Below are 18,622 nucleotides of genomic sequence, written 5' to 3' on the forward strand. Positions count from 1 at the left end.
CAAATGTATGAAAATTGGACACCAGAGGGAGGCCTTAGAAATACAGCTATCAGAGGGAGAAGTGGAACAAGTAAATGAGTTTAAATATTTGGGAATATTTTTCACAGCAGATGGAAAGAGCAATTCAAGACCGAATCGCAATTGGCCAGAAAGCTTTTGGAAGGCTAAGAAAAATCTGGAAAGATAGAAATATATCAAGTTGAAAATTAGAATATTAAGAGCAATAGTAATCCCTTACTATGATATACAGTGCTGAATGCTGAGTACTGAAGAAGAGAGAAGAGAAAAAGTTATTAGCCTTTGAAATGAAATGTCTGAGAAGAATCTGTGGTACAAGATGGGAGGACAGAATTACGAACGAGAGTGAGAGAAATGGCTGGTGTTGGAGAGGCAATTCTGATTAGAGTGGAGGATATTCAGAGGAGAAGGTTTGGCCATGTACAGAGGATGGAACAAGACAGATGGCCAAAGATAGTTCTGCATGGACAAGTGGCCGGAAATATACCGAGAGGTCGACCAAGAGATTCACGGGTGAATACCTTCAAAAAAGCAAATAGAGGCGAGACATTTCAGCAGCTGGCACAGATGGCATTATATAGGAAACTCTGTAGAGAATGGCAACATCAGATGCAGGACCCAACCTGGAGAATTCCGGACAGGATTTTGTGAGTGAGTGATATATTATATATATACAGTATATATATATATATATATATTTATATATATATATACATATATATATATATATATATTTATATATATATATATATATTTATATATATATATATTTATATATATATATATATATATATATATATATATATATATATATATATATATATATATATATATATATATATATATATATATATATGAAGGCACCATTAGGTGAGAGGATATGTAACAGCTCCTCACTTTTCCTTCCCCTTGGTGGATTAGACTGGGTAAAGTCTATTGGGGTGCAGATATTATTATTATTATTATTATTATTATTATTATTTGCTAAGCTACAACTCTAGTTGGTAAAGCAAGATGCTACAAGCCCAGGGGCCCCAAAGAGGAAGACAGCCCAGTGAGGAAAGGAAACAAGGAAAAATTAAATATTAAGAACAGTATCTTCGGATACGTCCCTGATTATACACGATATCATCGGATTGTAGTTTCCGGGGGTTAGAACCCCGTGATACCTAACGGTAATTCTCTTGTAATATCACTCGCAGAAATATTATATAGTAGGAAGCTGCCGAAAGGAACTTCCATCAGGACGACATGGCTATCTCACCCAAAAATAGATTTTTCCTATGTCAAAATCCGTTATGTTAAATATATGATTATCCATTTACACACACACACACACTATATATATATATATATATATATATATATATATATATATATATATGTATATATATATATATATATATATATATATATATATATATATGTATATATACATACATATATATATACATATATATACATATATATATATATTATATATATTATATATATACTGTACATTATATATATTATATATATATATATATATAATTTATATATATATATATATATATATATATATATATATATATATGGATATATATTTATATATATGTATATATTTATATACATTCATATACAGTATATTTATATAACGGATTTTGAGCGAAGCGAAAATTCTATTTTTGGGTGAGATAGCCATGACGTCCTGATGGAAGGTTCCTTCAGTAGCTTCCTTAGGGTATATATGACTACAGTAGATATTCCCAGAGAATTAAACTAAAGGTTTCACAGAATTCTAACTTCTGGCGCGAGTACCCATGAGGTTTCCCTTTAGGGTATCGTATAATAACAGGGGACGTATGCTTGACACGCCACATAGCTATCTGCACCCCACATAGCGTTTACGCTTCGAGGGGGAGTATGGGAAGTATGGGAGGAGCCGTTGCAAAGCTCTCCTTCTGCATTACTGTTATGGTACCTAGCGATGTAAACAAACGGCCGCCATCTTGACTGACGTCACATCCGCGCGCCTATCCTCATTCCTTCCGGCGTCTCTGTCAGCCTCCATGATACAATAAGAAAGGGAGGGGCCTGACAGGCCAGAATAGAGAATCAGGGCAGGTCCATCAGGACTTCATTGCTATCTCACTCAAAAATAGATTTTTTGCTTCGCTCAAAATCCGTTTTTGGGGCTCAAGCCATGACGTCCTGATGGAAGTGTACCAGAGAATTAGTGTATTGTGGATTTTTCCCATTTTAGTTGTGCCTTCGATTTCTAAACAACATTCCTTTGGTCTGATGACCTTAGAGACCGTGACATCTCCGTTACATGTCACTACCAATGGCATAAACTATGACATGGCTTCCTGCCCCCCTGGCAGGGAAGTCCGATTTAGACGAAAGGAACGTCTTGAAGTAACCTGATGAAGAAAGCTCACCTGTAGACGAGGATCTTGTCGGTCTCACAGACAGATCAGGAAAGTTAAGTACTTGTGTTGGAACAAATATTTAGCTTTTCTTTAGGTGAGTATATATCAGACATAAGCAATATTATAACATGAATTATAATAAAGGTCAAAATAGGGGCAATAAAACTCTTTAACAGTAATGTATTTCATATAGTAGGGCGAAATAAGACGTATATGATAGCGAAATTTCTATTTTATTCAGGAAAATATTCGCGTTAATAAGAAATAAGGTAAATACTGTAACAGTAAAATTGTTGGTTAACAAACATAGACTAAAGACTACATAAGACGAGTGTGTGGAATCTGAAGAGGAAGAACTTGCCATTACACACATTGGTTCCAAAGGAACTATAAGTTCTTTTAAATTCTTAATTACACTTCATGTCCAAATAAACATGTGGCACACGTGTTCAAGTCTATGTTACTTCACCTTGTAGAACAGTCTCTCGTGACACTAGGTGGCACTTAAAATCACTGTATCGCACTAGGGTCAACACAGCCACCCGTTGACTTAGAGTCCCGAAATAACTCACTGTCCTACGCAGCACTAAGCAGCAGGTTTTAATACACTACCTGCGGCTACCACGAACCTCTTGAGTTCATGCACCTGCTTCGCATAGTGTTTGAAAAACACTCTTGAGGATTTCCAGCCTGTGAAAGATCGAAGGCTTTCGAAATCCATTGCTTGGAAGAAATTTAGGGAAGAGGCGATTTTTCTGGGATCATGACCTGCGGGTATACTGTCAGGATCCGCTCTGCGAATAAAGTAGGTGATCTTCGCCCTTAGTTGTTTGAGTGACAAATTACTTCCTGATGTTTCTCCTTTAAAGAGTTGTCCTCCGCCAAAGTCTGAAGTTCTTCGAAGATAGACCTTTAGAGTCTCCACTGGGCATAGAGAGACATCTTCCTTCAGAGGGCAGTTCATTTTTAGCGAGAAACGTTGGGTCAGAGAAGAGGGTAAGTTCCCTGTTTCGGCGAACTGTATCTGGCCCTCTTCTCTTGATAAAGCCACTATTTCACTGACTCGGGCTCCCGAGGCGAGAGCAAAAAGGAAAATCACTTTTTGAGTCAAGTCTTTCTGATGGCAAGATTCATTGTCCTGGCTAGAGGCAAAATGGAGCACCATATCAAGAGACCATGATATGGGTCTCGGTGGAGGTGCAGGACGTAGTCTAGCACATGCCTTTGGAAGTTTGTTAAAGATTTCGTTAGACAGGTCTATCTGGGAGGCATAAAGTAATGGTCTTGTCAAGGCCGATTTACAAGTGGAAATCGTATTGGCTGCTAAGCCTTGTCCATGAAGGTGAATGAAGGACAGACAAAAATCTATGGAGATTTCCGTAGGGTTTTTTGCCTTGACAAAAGACACCCACTTCTTCCAGGATGACTCATATTGCCTTCTGGTAGACTTTTTGTATTCCTCTAGGAAGTCTAAACATTTCTTCGAGATTCCAAACCTTTTCTCCACGGCTAGGGAGAGAAAATCATGAGATGAAGGTCTTGGGTTTTCCTTGATGAAGCGAAGACAGTCGACTTCTGAACCTGCTGGGAGAGAACTGGGTCTGGCAGAGGAATCAGCTTGGGCTGTAGCTCCAGGACTAGAGAGAACCAGTTGCTCTGGGGCCACTTGGGTGCCACTAGGGCTGCTGTTCCCTTGAAGGTTCTCAGCTTGATGAGGACTTTAAGCAGAAGGTTGGGTGGAGGGAACAGGTAAATCCAGGGACATGGGGTCCACCGCTTCCGCTCGGGGGTCCTCGTATGGGGCCACGTAAAGAGGAAGTTGGTTGTTGTCGCTCGTCGCGAAGAGGTCGATCTGCAGTTCTGGGACTTGATGGGAGATGAAGGAGAATGATCTTGCATTTAGGGATCATTCCGACTCTATGGGGCTTGTAATCGATAGAGCGTCCGCCGTCACGTTGCGGAATCCTCGTAGGTGAACTGCTGAGAGGTGCCATCTCTTCTTGTCCGCTAGGCTTAAGATGGGTAAAAGCACTTGGTTGAGTTGGGGCGATCGTGAGCCCTGACGGTTGAGACATCTGACCACAACGGCGCTGTCCAGAGTTAAACGGATGTGGATCAAAGGACGAGGGGACACTTTCTTCAGGGTAAGAAGAACCGCCATGGCCTCTAAGATGTTGATGCGAAACGTCATGAATAGGGGAGACCACGTTCCTTGAACTTGTCGCTGGTGGGAGTGACCCCCCCCCATCCTTCTAGCGAGGCATCCGTTTGGATGGTGACCGACGGATGTGGTGGTTGAAGAGGAACTGATCTTTTCAGGTTCTTTGCCTCCGACCACGGCTTTAAGAGTGAACGAAGCCTGGTTGGCAGAGGTCTCTTGAGATCTCTTCGAGCGATGGATGTGTTTCTTCTCCAAACTCCCGATGCATCTTTTATCTGTGCTCGTAGCACTGGGTCTGTCACTGGGGTGAACTGGAGGGAGCCAAGTACTTGTTCCTGTTGGCGCCTTTAAATCCGTTTGGATTTTAGAAGTCTCTTGACAGATCCCACTATTTCCTTCCTTTTCTTCAGAGGGATGGAAAGACGGTGTGACTGAAGGTTCCAATGGATTCCCAGCCATTGAAACTTCTGAGCTGGAGACAGTCGAGACTTTTTGGTGTTGATTTTGAAACCCAGATGTTCCAGGAACTGGGTCCTCTTTTGCAGGAACACGAGCATTCTTCTGACGATGCCGCCCAAACCAGCCAATCATCTAGGTAAGCCATCATCATCTGCGAGCTTCGTGAAGATTCTTGGGGCCATGTTGAGTCCGAAGGGCATGGCCCTGAAGGCATACTGTCTTCGTTGAAGCCTGAATCCTAGGTAGGAGGAAGCCTGGGGATTCATTGGAATGTGCCAGTAGGCGTCCGCCAGGTCTATTGAGACCGTGTAAGCCTTGTGAGGCAGTAGGGCTCTTATATGTTGAAGAGTCAGCATCTTGAATTTGTTGTTCGCAATGAACTTGTTGAGAGGGGACAAGTCCAGAATGACTCTGAGTTTGTTTGTTTCTTTCTTGGGAAGACTTTCTTGGAACCTGGTGGACTTTACCCTCTTGATCACCTTCTTGTTCAAGAGTTCTAGAACATTCTTCCAGGATGGGGGTTGAGTGTTGGAAGAATTGGTGGAAGGTTGGAGGTAGTGTTATCCAGCTCCACCCTAGTCCCTTCTTGACGATGCTGTGGGCCCAAGGATCGAAGGTCCAACGATCCTGGAAGTGGCGGAGTCTTCCTCCCACCGGAAGCACTTCATTGCTTCTGGTTTCCCGAGGGTTTACCACCTCGGCCGCCTGCTCCCCTTCCTCCTCTCCCTCTGGATGGACGTCGAGAGGAGTCTTTTCCGGAGCCTCTACCTTTGGGGCGAAAGGTAGTGGCTTGCCTTTCATAGGCTGGGGTAAAGACTGGTGACTGGGCCACCACCGGCTGAGAGACCAACTGAAAGGTCTGCTGTGGCTGGGCCACTAGCTGGGGAGTAGCGGGTGCCGGAAACTGGCGTTTGGCCTGACGCTGTTGGGGTCAGGGCTTGTTGGACTTCTTCTTAGGCTGGGAGACGTCATCCTGAGAAGATTTCCTCTTTCGGGACATGCCCCACTTGTTGAGAAGGTTCCTGTTCTCAGTGGCGGCTCTGTCCACAATCTCTTTCACCAGGTCCACAGGAAAGAGATATTTGCCCCAGATGTTGAAGGAAATCTGTTTCTGGGTTCGTGTTTGACAGTGCCATCCGCAAACACGAATTCTCTACAGGCTTTCCGGGCCTTGATGAAGCTGTACAAGTCCTTCAGCAAGGTGGCAAGGTGGGTCTTTGCAAGAACCATGTAGAAGCCTAGGACCCAAATGTCCCCGGTCATTGTCTCAAGCTGTTCTTGGAGAGACAGAGGCAGCCAGCCTCTCTTTTGTGTCTTGCTCCCGACGCAAAAGGTACTCGGTGAGCTTGGGGAGGTTCTCGTTAAACTGACGTCCAGCGACGTCAGCCTCCAGCTTTCCAACCGTGAAAGTTAACGATGTCTTTCCAGCTTTTATCATCGGGAGGTAGGGCGAGGGAGAGAGGCCTACATTCCTCCAATGTAGGGCAGGGTTTTCCTTCCTCCACCGCCTTCAACACTGAATGTAAGGCCTTTTCGGCAAAAGGAAAGACCATGGTGGGAGGAGCAAGAAAGGACGGGTGTTTCTTGCTCATCGCCGGCACCTTGGAATTGGTGTAGCCCCTGCTCTTGAGGTAGTCAGCCAGAAGAGCTTGAGCCTTGGAACGGTCAAACACTATGACCTCCTTAGGTTCGGTCTCCTCCTTGGAGACTGGTTCGGATTTAAGACGGACGTAACAGAACGGGTAGGCGTCAAAACTAGGATAGAACTCCATCTCTTTGAGGGGAATGACGCCTAGTTTGTCATTGATAAAGATGCGTCCGGTCATGATGGGCATGTGTTTGGCATGCCTCCAGGGACTGGTCACTGAGTAGGAGGGAAGATCCTTGACGCTTATCTTCTTCGGCGTCTGTTTTTTCATACTCAGTATTTCCCTCTTAAGGTCCGCATACCCCTGGCGGAACTTCTCTTCCAGGAATGCCACCAAGGCTTGGAGGGTACCCTGGAGGCCTACCACTGCAGGTACTGGAGTGGCAGATGTAGAGGGGACTGGTTCCGAAACCACGACGGAAGCCACGGAGGGTGCGTGGGCTATCTCGCCCTTGGAATCAGGAGTCTCCACTTGATCATCATCATCTTCTTGACCCTCAGCCATCAGGGTCCTTTCAGTGTCTTCGGACACATCTGACATCCTTCGTCGATATGACAGCCTTGGAGAGCGTCCGAAACATCCGGTTCGACCGTCAGTTGGACACAGCGGATCTCATCCTTGGGAATAACGGCATCCGCAGATGCCTTAGGAAAGAGCAAGGCTCTCATCTTCTCGTTTGGGAGATAGGGTCCCGTGGCGTTCTTTTGGAAACCGCGCACCCACTTGCGAAGTTTCGCTCGGGCGATGTCCCTGGCCTCCGCTGACGGGGGGTTATCGAACGCCTCATCGAGCAGGTTCTTGCATACAGTGCAGACCTACGGATCCCTATAACGAAGATTTCCCTTCGAGATCGAACAGCCGGCATGGGTTCGGCACGCCAGGTGGCCGTAGAAGTTAGGGCGATGAACGCTGCAGTAGGCGCTGTCACACTTCACATACTCCTCCTGTAAAAGAAAGAGAAAATGAGTATTTGGAAGTCGATACAATTATGACTTACAGTAATCTTAGATTAGAATAAAGTTATTAAACTTATAATATAAGATTCCTTTTATGTATAAGCTTAGGATAGGTAAGCTAGAAAGGAGGTAGGAAAGACACATACTTGTGCATCCCGCCCAGTCAATTGCCGTGACCCCACACTGTAACTAATTCGAGAGGCCGTCATGGGCCCTGGGAGGAGGAAAAACATCCGTGCTGGATGAGCCAAGCTTAGGCTTCCTCTGGGGAATTAGGTACGGTGAGAGGGGGAAGCTGAATTCAATCGGTGTATAAGAAAGGGAAGGATAAGCTAAGCCCCCTTATCAGATTAGGTCCCGGCAAGAGACTGCGCATGGATGCGCAGAATATGCTGGAAATATTTTACTGTACAACTATACACAATAGTTTTCAGACTAGGGTATAAATTTACCATAGGTGTACTAGCTATTATCCATAGCTGCACAATAATCGCTACCGGCACCGGGCCGGCAGGAAGGAGTGACTGTCCACTGTAAAGCCAAGATTGGTGGCGCCGGCAGCTTGGTGGCATGCCGGAAGCTCGTCTGGCGCCAGCAAGTTCCCATCAAGGTGAGACCCTTCCAAGCCATCAGTCTATGTGGCAGAGAGAGAGGGTGACACCTTAAGGTGATGGCAGATCGCCGGCAAGCTGGCGGCCAAAGGCAGCCGGTAGGTGACCGGCAACGGCATACCGACACTGACATCATTCAATGAGACAGGTAGGATACCGAAGACACTGACGGCTGGCGCTGGCAGAGTGGAGGTGGCAGTGGACCGGCACTGAGAGAGAGAGGGATAGGACAAGAGGAGAGAGAGGGAAGGTTAATACTCAGTACCCATCCCCTTCTTCCTCCGGAAGAAGTGTTCAAATGGAAGGGAGACGGTGCGACCTTCCATCCAGCGGCAGAGAGCCGGCAGTCGGCTATTGTTGCCAGTGGCGGCCCAAGGTAGGACCGAAGAACACTCAAGAAGGGAGGTCCTCCGCCGGCAGACCGACCGTCGTATGCTATTCCATAGTTCGACTATATGCGAAAGGACCGGGCCGAACCCACAACCCGCCGGCACGCGGTGGAGTTGTAGGATGGCGGACAGGGGTGTGATGGCTAGCCAACACAAAAGGGATAGAGGGGAAGGGGAAAGGGTCCTGAGAGGGGGTGTAGGGGGGAAGCGTAGCTCCCACCAACACTCCCAGGGGTGTGGATTCTGTTCAGGGCTAGCCTGTCTAGGTAGGAAGAGTCCATTCTTCAGTCTAGGGTAGGTTAGCACAGAGTAAGTACAGCACCAATGTCCTGTCCTAAACTATAAAGAAGCAGAATCTCCTTGGACTGCCTAACCTAGGCTAGGTGAGCTAGTCTCCTAGATCAGTAAAGACAGGGGTAGGACAAGTCGCTAGGCCACAGGGAGGAAGGGTCGTAACCCAACCAAGTATGGACTGGGGGGAAGGGCAGAGCCCCACCACCTTCGCCCTCCAGCAGGGACCAGAAGGAGAGTACATTCTCCTAAAGGAGAGCTGGGGGCAAACGACTGGTACTCTGAGGTTCTGTCCCAAACTCAAAGCGCATGTACTATGGCAAGGAGAAGGGAAAGAAAAAATCCTAGCCTAACCTACTCGAATACATTCGGGTAGGTTAGGCTAGGATGCAGCATAGGCTACCTCAGAGGGAGGAGATTACCTTAGATAAGGTAACTAGGGAGGTGAGGAAGTATACAAGAGCCCTAGCGTTAGGTAAGGGGCAAGGGATTCGACTACCAAGATCACCGAAACTCCTTGAATGCTTCCTAGAAGGCGAAAAAACATATGTGCAATCACTGAATCTTGTATGTATAAATGCCTATATCTTCATTTCGTAATATAACACTAGGAACACTTATTATATCATACTGTACATACATACATATATCAAGGCACTTCCCCCAATTTTGGGGGGTAGCCGACATCAACAAATGAAACAAAACAAAAAAGGGGACCTCTACTCTCTACGTTCCTCCAGCCTAACAAGGGACTCAACCGAGTTCAGCTGGTACTGCTAGGGTGCCACAGCCCACCCTCCCACATTATCCACCACAGATGAAGCTTCATAATGCTGAATCCCCTACTGCTGCTACCTCCGCGGTCATCTAAGGCATCGGAGGCAGCAGCAGGGCCTACTGGAACTGCGTCACAATCGCTCGCCATTCATTCCTATTTCTAGCATGCTCTCTTGCCTCTCTCACATCTATCCTCCTATCACCCAGAGCTTTCTTCACTCCATCCATCCACCCAAACCTTGGCCTTCCTCTTGTACTTCTCCCATCAACTCTTGCATTCATCACCTTCTTTAGCAGACAGCCATTTTCCATTCTCTCAACATGGCCAAACCACCTCAACACATTCATATCCACTCTAGCTGCTAACTCATTTCTTACACTCGTTCTCACTCTCACCACTTCGTTCCTAACCCTATCTACTCGAGATACACCAGCCATACTCCTTAGACACTTCATCTCAAACTCATTCAATTTCTGTCTCTCCGTCACTTTCATTCCCCACAACTCCGATCCATACATCACAGTTGGTACCATCACTTTCTCATATAGAACTGTTTTTACATTCATGTCCAACCCTCTATTTTTTACTACTCCCTTAACTGCCCCCAACACTTTGCAACCTTCATTCACTCTCTGACGTACATCTGCTTCCACTCCACCATTTGCTGCAACAACAGACCCCAAGTACTTAAACTGATCCACTTCCTCAAGTAACTCTCCATTCAACATGACATTCAACCTTGCACCACCCTCCCTTCTCGTACATCTCATAACCTTACTCTTACCCACATTAACTCTCAACTTCCTTCTCTCACACACACTTCCAAATTTTGTCACTAAACGGCCAAGCTTCTCTTCTGTGTCTGCAACCAGTACAGTATCATCCGCAAACAACAACTGATTTACCTCCCATTCATGGTCATTCTTGTCTACCAGTTTTAATCCTCGTCCAAGCACTCGAGCATTCACCTCTCTCACCACTCCATCAACATACTAGTTAAACAACCACGGTGACATCACACATCCCTGTCTCAGCCCCACTCTCACCGCAAGAAGTAAACATGAACACTTAGGCTATGGAGCTTAGGGGCTAGGCTAGCAATCTAACATAGGGTTCGGCTAACTGTGTTCGCCAAAAAAGAATACTATCGGCATAATATAACTAATTCCTAGCAATGAAGACTAAATAACTAATGTTGAAAATTAGTTATAAGACCGGGAAGGGCTGTTCTGGCTAACTAAATAGAGCATGCGAGGCGAACAGCACCGTCGCAACATGACGCCTCCGGTCGGGGCACAGCTCCGCCACAAAACACCGGATTTAAAGATGAAAAGTCGTTACTTTACGGCTGGAGCTTATTTATACAATACAGGAATATGGTACTCAACTTTCCAGAAGAAGGCGAGGCTGAAGATTGCGACATGATGAAATTACTTAGCGAGCACTGGGAAAAACACCTAGTTAGAGACGCCACGTAAGAAGGAATGAGGATAGACGCGCGGATGTGACGTCAGTCAAGATGGCGGCCAGCTATGGCGGCCGTTTGTTTACATCGCTAGGTAACGTAACAGTAACGCAGGAGGAGAGCTCAGCAACGGCTCCTCCCATACTTGCCACACTCCCCCTTGAAGCGTAAACGCTATGTGGGGTGCAGATAGCTATGTGGCGTGTCAAGCAAACGTCCCGTTATTATACGATACCCTAAAGGGAAACCTCATGGGTACTCGCGCTAGAAGTTAGAATTCTGTGAAACCTTTAGTTTAATTCTCTGGAAATATATACTGTAGTCATATATACCCGGTATCCTCTCTGTCTCATTGTTTGACGTCAGGGTTGGAATACCTAAGCCAGTTGCTTGCCGACTGCCGGGGGCCGCCGACTTGCCGGCGATCTGCCATCATCTTGAGGTTTCGCCCTCTCTCTGCCACATAGACTGATGGCTGGGAGGGGTTCCCCCTCAACGGAGATTTGCCTGCGCCCGGCGTGCTTCCGGCACGCCGTCACGCTGCCGGCGCCACCTAATCATTCTACTTCAGTGGACTGTCACCTCTACCCTGCCGGCTCAGCGCCGGCAGTGTCTATTGTATAGCTATATACGATAGCCAGTACATCTATCGTATAGTACATACCCTAGTCAGAAAACAATGGTGTATAGTTATGCAGTAAATTCTTCTAGCATACTCTGTGCGTCCATGCGCAGTCCCTTGCCGGGACCTACCTGAATCCGGGAGAATCTTTCCCCCCCCCCCCCCCTTTCTCTCTATGCTGAATGAACTCAGCTCCCCCTCTCACCATTACTAATACCCCAGAGAAAGTCTAAGCTGTGCTTTATCCCTGGTGGATATTCCTTCCCCCTCTTAGGGCACTCTTAAGGAGCCCCTAGAATTAGTTATGGTGTGAGGTCACGGCAATTGGCTGGGCGGGATGCACAAGTATGTGTCTTTTCTGCTTCATTTCCAGCTTACCTATCCTAAGCTTACACGTGGAAAGGAATCTTATATTGTAAGTAATATTACTTTAAGACTAATCCAAGATTACTCTTAGTCAATGATATAGACTTCTGTAGACTCATGTACCCCTTTCTTCTATACAGGAGGAGTACATCCGGTGTGAGAGCGCCTTCTGCAGCGTTCGGCGCCCAGACTTTTATGGCCACCTGGCATGCCGAACCCACGCCAGTTGTTCCGTTTCCCAAGGGACTCTTCGGTATTGGGACCCGCAGGTTTGCACTGTCTGCAAAGACCTGCTCCATGAGGCGTTCAAGAACCCCCCATCTGCAGAGGCCAGGGACATCGCTCAGGAGAAACTACGCAAATGGGTGCGTGGTTTCCAGAAGAACGCCACGGGGCCCTATCTCCCTAGTGAGAAGATGAGAGCTCTGCTCTTTCCCAAGGCATCTGCGGATGCTGTTATCCCCAAGCCAGAGATCCCCTGCGTCCAGCTGACGGTCGAACCGGACGTATCGGATGCACTTCAAGACTTCCATCTTGAGGAGGTGGAACGGATGTCGGAAGTGTCAGACACCACCGAAAGGACCCTAATGGCCGAAGGTCGAGAAGAGGAGGAGCATACGGCGGCTCCTGACTCCGAGGGTGATGGCGCCCATGCCCCCTCTGTTACTTCCGTTGCTATTTCGGAACCCGTCCCCTCTACCTCTTCCATTCCTACGCCTGTGAGAGTGAACACCCAGGATAACCTCCAAGCCTTGGTGGCACTCCTGGACGAAAGGCTCTGCCAGAGGGACGAAGACTTCAAGAGGGAGATCCTACGTCTGTCAAAACAGACCCCGAGGAAGATCACCGTTAAGGATCTTTCCCCCTTTCTCAGTGACCAACCCATGGAGGCATGCAGAACACATGCCGATCGCGAGTGGACGTATCTTCGTCAACGATAAGTTAGGCGCCATTCCCCTTGAAGTGGTAGAGTTTTTGCCTAGCTTTGAAGCTTATCCGGACTGTTACATCCGTCTCAAGTCCGAGCCAGTTTCCATGGAGGAAACCGAGCCTAAGGAGGTCATCGTCTTCGACCACGCAAAGGCTCAATCTCTTCTGGCCGGCTGCCTGAAGAGTAAGGGCTACACCAACTTCCCCTTCGCTGAGAAATCCCTGTTGGCAGTGTTGAAGGCGGTGGAGGAAGGAAAACCCTGCTCTACATTGGAGAAATGTAGGCCCCTCTCCCTTGCCCTCCCTCCTGACGACAAGAACTGGAAAGACATCCAGTTAACTTTCTCTGTGGGAGAGTTGGAGGCTGACATCGCTGGACGGCAGTTCAACGAGAACCTCCCCCAGCTCTCCGAATACCTTCTGCATCGGGAGCTGAACACGAAAGAGAGGCTGGCTGCCTCCCTCCCCCTTTAAGTCCAAATGGAGACGATGGCTGGGGACACACGGACCCCAGGCTTCTACACGGTCTTGGCTAAGACCCATCTCGCCACCCTGACGAAGGACTTTTATAGCTTCATCAGGGCCCGGAGAGCCTGTAGAGAATTCGTGTTCACGGATGCCACCGTTAAACACGAACCCCAGAAACTGATTTCCTCCAACATTTGGGGGAAAGATCTCTTCCCCAACGACCTCGTGAAAGAGATCGTCGACAGAGCCGCCACGGAGAACCGGAACCTTCTCCAGAAGTGGGGCATGTCGAGGAAGAGGAAATCTTCTCAGTATGAGGGCCCCCAACCTAAGAAGAAAACGAACAAGTCCAGACCCCAGGAGCGGCAGGCTAAGCGCCAGTTTCCGACATCCGCTGCTCCCCAGTTGGTGGCTTAGCCCCAACAGACCTTTCAGCGGGTCCCCCAGCCAGTGGTGGCTCAGTCACCAGTCTTCATGCCAGCCTACGAAAGGCAGTCAACTACCTTTCGTCCCAAAGGTAGAGGCGCCGGCAAAGACTCCTCTCGACGTCCATCTAGAGGGAGAGGAGGAAGGGGAGCAGGCGGCCGAGGTTGTAAACCCTCGGGAAACCAGAAGCAATGAGATGCTTCCGGTGGGAAGAAGACTCCGCCTCTTCCAGGATCGTTGGACCTTTGATCCTTGGGCTCACAGCATCATCAAAAATGGACTAGGGTGGAGCTGGGTAACACCACCTCCAACCTTCCACCAATTCTTCCAACAGTCCACCACCGTCCTGGAAGAATACGTCCCAGAACTCTTGAACAAGAAGGTGATCAAGAGGGTAAGGTCCACCAGGTTCCAATGAAGACTATTCTGTGTTCCCAAGAAGGACTCCGACAAACTCAGAGTCATTCTGGACTTGTCCCCTCTCAACAAGTTCATAGTGAACAAGAAGTTCAAAATGCTGACTCTTCAGCACATAAGAGCCCTGCTGCCTCAAAAGGCATACACAGTCTTAATAGACTTGGCTGACGCCTACTGGCACATTCCAATGAATCGCCAGGCCTCCTCCTACCTAGGATTCAGGCTTCAAAGAAGGCAGTACGCCTTCAGAGCCATGCCCTTCGGACTCAACATAGCCCCAAGGATCTTCACAAAGCTCGCAGAAACGATCGTCCAACAGCTACGCTTACAAGGCGTCCAGGTGATGGCGTACCTAGACGATTGGCTGGTGTGGGCGGCATCTTCAGAAGAATGCTTGCAAGTTTCCAGAAAGGTGACCCAAATCCTGGAACATCTGGGTTTCAAGATCAACACCGAAAAGACTCTGCTTTCTCCAGCTCAGAAGTTCCAATGGCTAGGAATCCATTGGAACCAGCACCAAAAAGTCTCGGCTTTCTCCAGCTCAGAAGTTCCAATGGCTAGGAATCCATTGGAACCAACACCAAAAAGTCTCAACTTTCTCCAGCTCAGAAGTTCCAATGGCTAGGAATCCATTGGAACCTTCAGTCACAACATCTTTCCATCCCTCTGAAGAAAAGGAAGGAAATGGCGGGATCTGTCAAGAGATTCCTAAATTCTAAATGGATTTCAAGACGACAACAAGAACGGGTGCTCGGCTCCCTCCAGTTCGCTTCAGTGACAGACCCAGTGCTACGAGCACAGCTAAAGGAAGCATCGGGAGTCTGGAGAAGATACGCATCCATCGCTCGAAGAGATCTCAAGAGACCTCTGCCAACCAGGCTTCGTTCACTCTTAAAGCCATGGTCAGAGGCAAAGAATCTGAAAAGATCAGTACCTCTTCAACTACCGCCTCCATCGGTCCTTATCCACACAAATGCATCGCTAGAAGGATGGGCGGGTCACTCCCATCAACGGCAAGTTCAAGGAACATGGTCTCCCCTATTCAAGACGTTTCACATCAAAATCTTGGAGGCCATGGCGGTTCTTCTTACTCTGAAGAGGCTGTCTCCACGTCCCTCAGTCCACATCCGTCTGACTCTGGACAGCGACGTCGTGGTCAGATGTCTCAACCGTCAGGGCTCAAGATCGCCCCAACTCAACCAAGTGTTGCTACCTATCTTCTGCTTGGCGAACAAGAAGAGATGGCACCTCTCAGCAGTTCACCTGCAAGGATTCCGTAACGTGACGACGGATGCTCTATCCAGGACAACCCCGATATAGTCAAAATGGTCTCTAGACGCAGACTCATTCTCCTTCATCTCCCTACAAGTCCCGGAACTGCAGATCGACCTCTTCGCAATGAGTGACAACAAACAACTTCCTCGTTACGTGGCCCCATACGAGGTCCCCCGAGCGGAAGCGGTGGACGCCATGTCCCTGGATTGGAACAGATGGACCAAGATTTACCTGTTCCCTCCACCCAGCCTTCTGCTGAAAGTCCTCATCAAGCTGAGAACCTTCCAAGGAATAGCAGCCCTAGTGGCACCCAAGTGGCCCCGGAGCAACTGGTTCCCATTAATCCTGGAGTTACATCCCAAGCTAATTCCCCTGCTGGACCCAGTTCTCTCCCAGCAAGTTCAGAAGTCGACTGTCTTCGCTTCATCAAGAAAAACCCGAGACCTTCATCTCATGATTTTCTCTCCCTAGCCGTCAAGAAGAGGTTTGGGATCTTGAAGAAATGCTTGGACTTCTTAGAGTAATATAAAACAAAATCTACCAGATGGCAATACGAGTCATCTTGGAAGAAGTTGGTGTCCTTTGTCAAGGCTAAAAATACTACAGAAATCTCTATAGACTTTTGTCTGTCCTTCTTCATTCACCTTCATGGACAAGGCCTGGCAGCCAACACGATTTCCACCTGCAAATCGGCCTTGACAAGACCATTACTATATGCCTTCCAGATAGACCTGTCCGATGACATCTTTAACAAGCTGCCAAAGGCATGTGCTAGACTCAGACCTGCACCCCCACCGAGACCCATCTCCTGGTCTCTTGACAAGGTGCTCCACTCTGCCTCAAGTTTGGACAATGAGTCTTGCCCTCTGAAAGATTTGACTCAAAAAGTGATTTTCCTATTTGCTCTCGCCTCGGGAGCCCGAGTCAGTGAAATTGTGGCATTATCAAGAGAAGAGGGCTAGATACAGTTCGCTGAAACAGGGGAGCTTACCCTCTTTCCTGACCCAACGTTTCTCACCAAGAACGAGCTACCCACTAAAAGTTGGGGCCCCTGGAGAATCTGCCCTCTGAAGGAAGATGTCTCTCTATGTCCAGTGGAGAGAGTAAAGGTCTATCTTCGAAGAACTTCAGACTTTGGCGGAGGACAGCTCTTTAAAGGGGAAACTTCAGGGTCCGACTTGTCACTCAAACAACTAAGGGTGAAGATCACCTACTTTATTCGCAGAGCGGATCCTGACAGTACACCCGCAGGTCATGATCCCAGGAAAGTCACCTCTTCCCTGAACTTCTTCCAGTCGATGGACTTCGAAAGTCTTCTCTCTTTCACAGGCTGGAAGTCCTCAAGAGTAATTTTCAAACACTACGCGAAGCAGGTGCACGAGCTCAAAAGGTATGTGGTAGCTGCAGGTAGTGTGCTAAAACCTGCTGCTTAGTGCTGCGTAGAACAGTGAGCTATTCGGGACTCCAACTCCAAGGGTGCCTGTGTTGACCCTAGCGCGAAACATAGTGATTTTAGTGCCACCTTGTGACACTACGGACTGTTCTTATACAAAGGTGAAGTCACATAGACAAAAACACGTGTGCCACATGTTTTTAACATGAAGTGTACATAAGACTTTCTAGAAAGACTTTATAGTTCCTCTGGAACTAATGTGTGTAATGGCAAGTTTTCCTTTTCAGATTCCACACCCATTTCTATTGATGTCTCAAGTCTATGTTACTGATTGCATTCCATTACATTTTATTGCTTATTGTATGCTAATTCTTATTTAACTAAATAAAATAGAATTTGTTTACCTGTGCGTCTTATTTCGTCCTCACATTGGAAATAAAAAACTGTTAGAGAATTTTATTTACCTCATTTTTTTAATAATGGTATGAACAATGTTATAATATTGTTCCTTATTGATACAAACTCATCTAGACCAAGGTAATTTGTTCCAACACATTGTACTTACCTTCTTCTATCTGACCCTGGGACCGGCAGGTATCTCCGATGCTAGGTGAGTTCCTTTATCAAGTAACTTCAAGATGTTCCTTACGGCCAAATAGGACTTCCCTGCCGGGGGAGCAGGAAGCGGTAACATGGTATATGCTTATCTGTAGTGACATGTAACGGAAATGTCACAGGTCTCATTGGTCATCAGACCAAAGGAATATTGTCTAGAAGTCGAAGGCACTACAAAAAGGGAAAAAAAATCCACGATACATTAATTCTCTGGTACACTTCCATCAGGACGACATGGCTTGAGCCCAAAAAACGGATTTTGAGCGAAGCGAAAAATCTATTTTTGGGTGACATAGCCATGTCGTCCTGATGGACCCGCCCTTGTTCTCTATTTAGGCCCTAAGTGGCCCCTCACAATTTTATTGTATCATGGAGGCTGGCCTAAACGCCGGAAGGAATGAGGAAGGCGCGCAACGGTGACGTCAACCAAGATGGCGGCGGTTATGACGTCACAGAGTACCGTAACAGTAACGAAGGAGGAGAACTTAGTAACGGCTCCTCCCATAACTTGCCACACCTCCCCCTCGAAGCGTAAACGCTATGTGCAGTGCAGATGGCTATGTGGCATGTCAAGCGTACGTCCCCTGTTATTATACAATATCCTAAAGGGAAACTTTATGGGTACTCACGCCAGAAGTTAGAATTCTGTGAAACCTTTAGTTTAATTCTCTGGGAATATCTACTGTAGTCATATATACCCTAAGGAAGCTACTGAAGGGACCTTCCATCAGGACGACATGGCTATCTCACCCAAAAATAGATTTTTCGCTTCGCTCAAAATCCGATGATTGTATTTGACTTACTCCGAGATGGACGTCCAAAATCTTAGTAAAGTTTGAGGAAGGATTTTTTCTTTTTGAATCGTGTAACAAAGAAGAGTAAAAATCTAAGCATTCCAAAATCATGTCAACTATTTTAT

General features: G+C 47.2%; 1 protein-coding gene across 4 annotated transcripts in view; it reads left to right on the forward strand.

Moving 5' to 3' along the window:
- Window positions 1-18,622, forward strand: part of LOC137657926 (LIM domain kinase 1-like) — a 431,530-nt gene that overhangs the window by 409,967 nt on the left and 2,941 nt on the right. The gene's annotated exons all lie outside the window — the stretch shown is intronic.

The sequence above is a fragment of the Palaemon carinicauda genome, chromosome 18, assembly GCF_036898095.1.
Source record: "Palaemon carinicauda isolate YSFRI2023 chromosome 18, ASM3689809v2, whole genome shotgun sequence".
In the NCBI taxonomy this organism is placed as follows: Eukaryota; Metazoa; Arthropoda; class Malacostraca; order Decapoda; family Palaemonidae; genus Palaemon; species Palaemon carinicauda.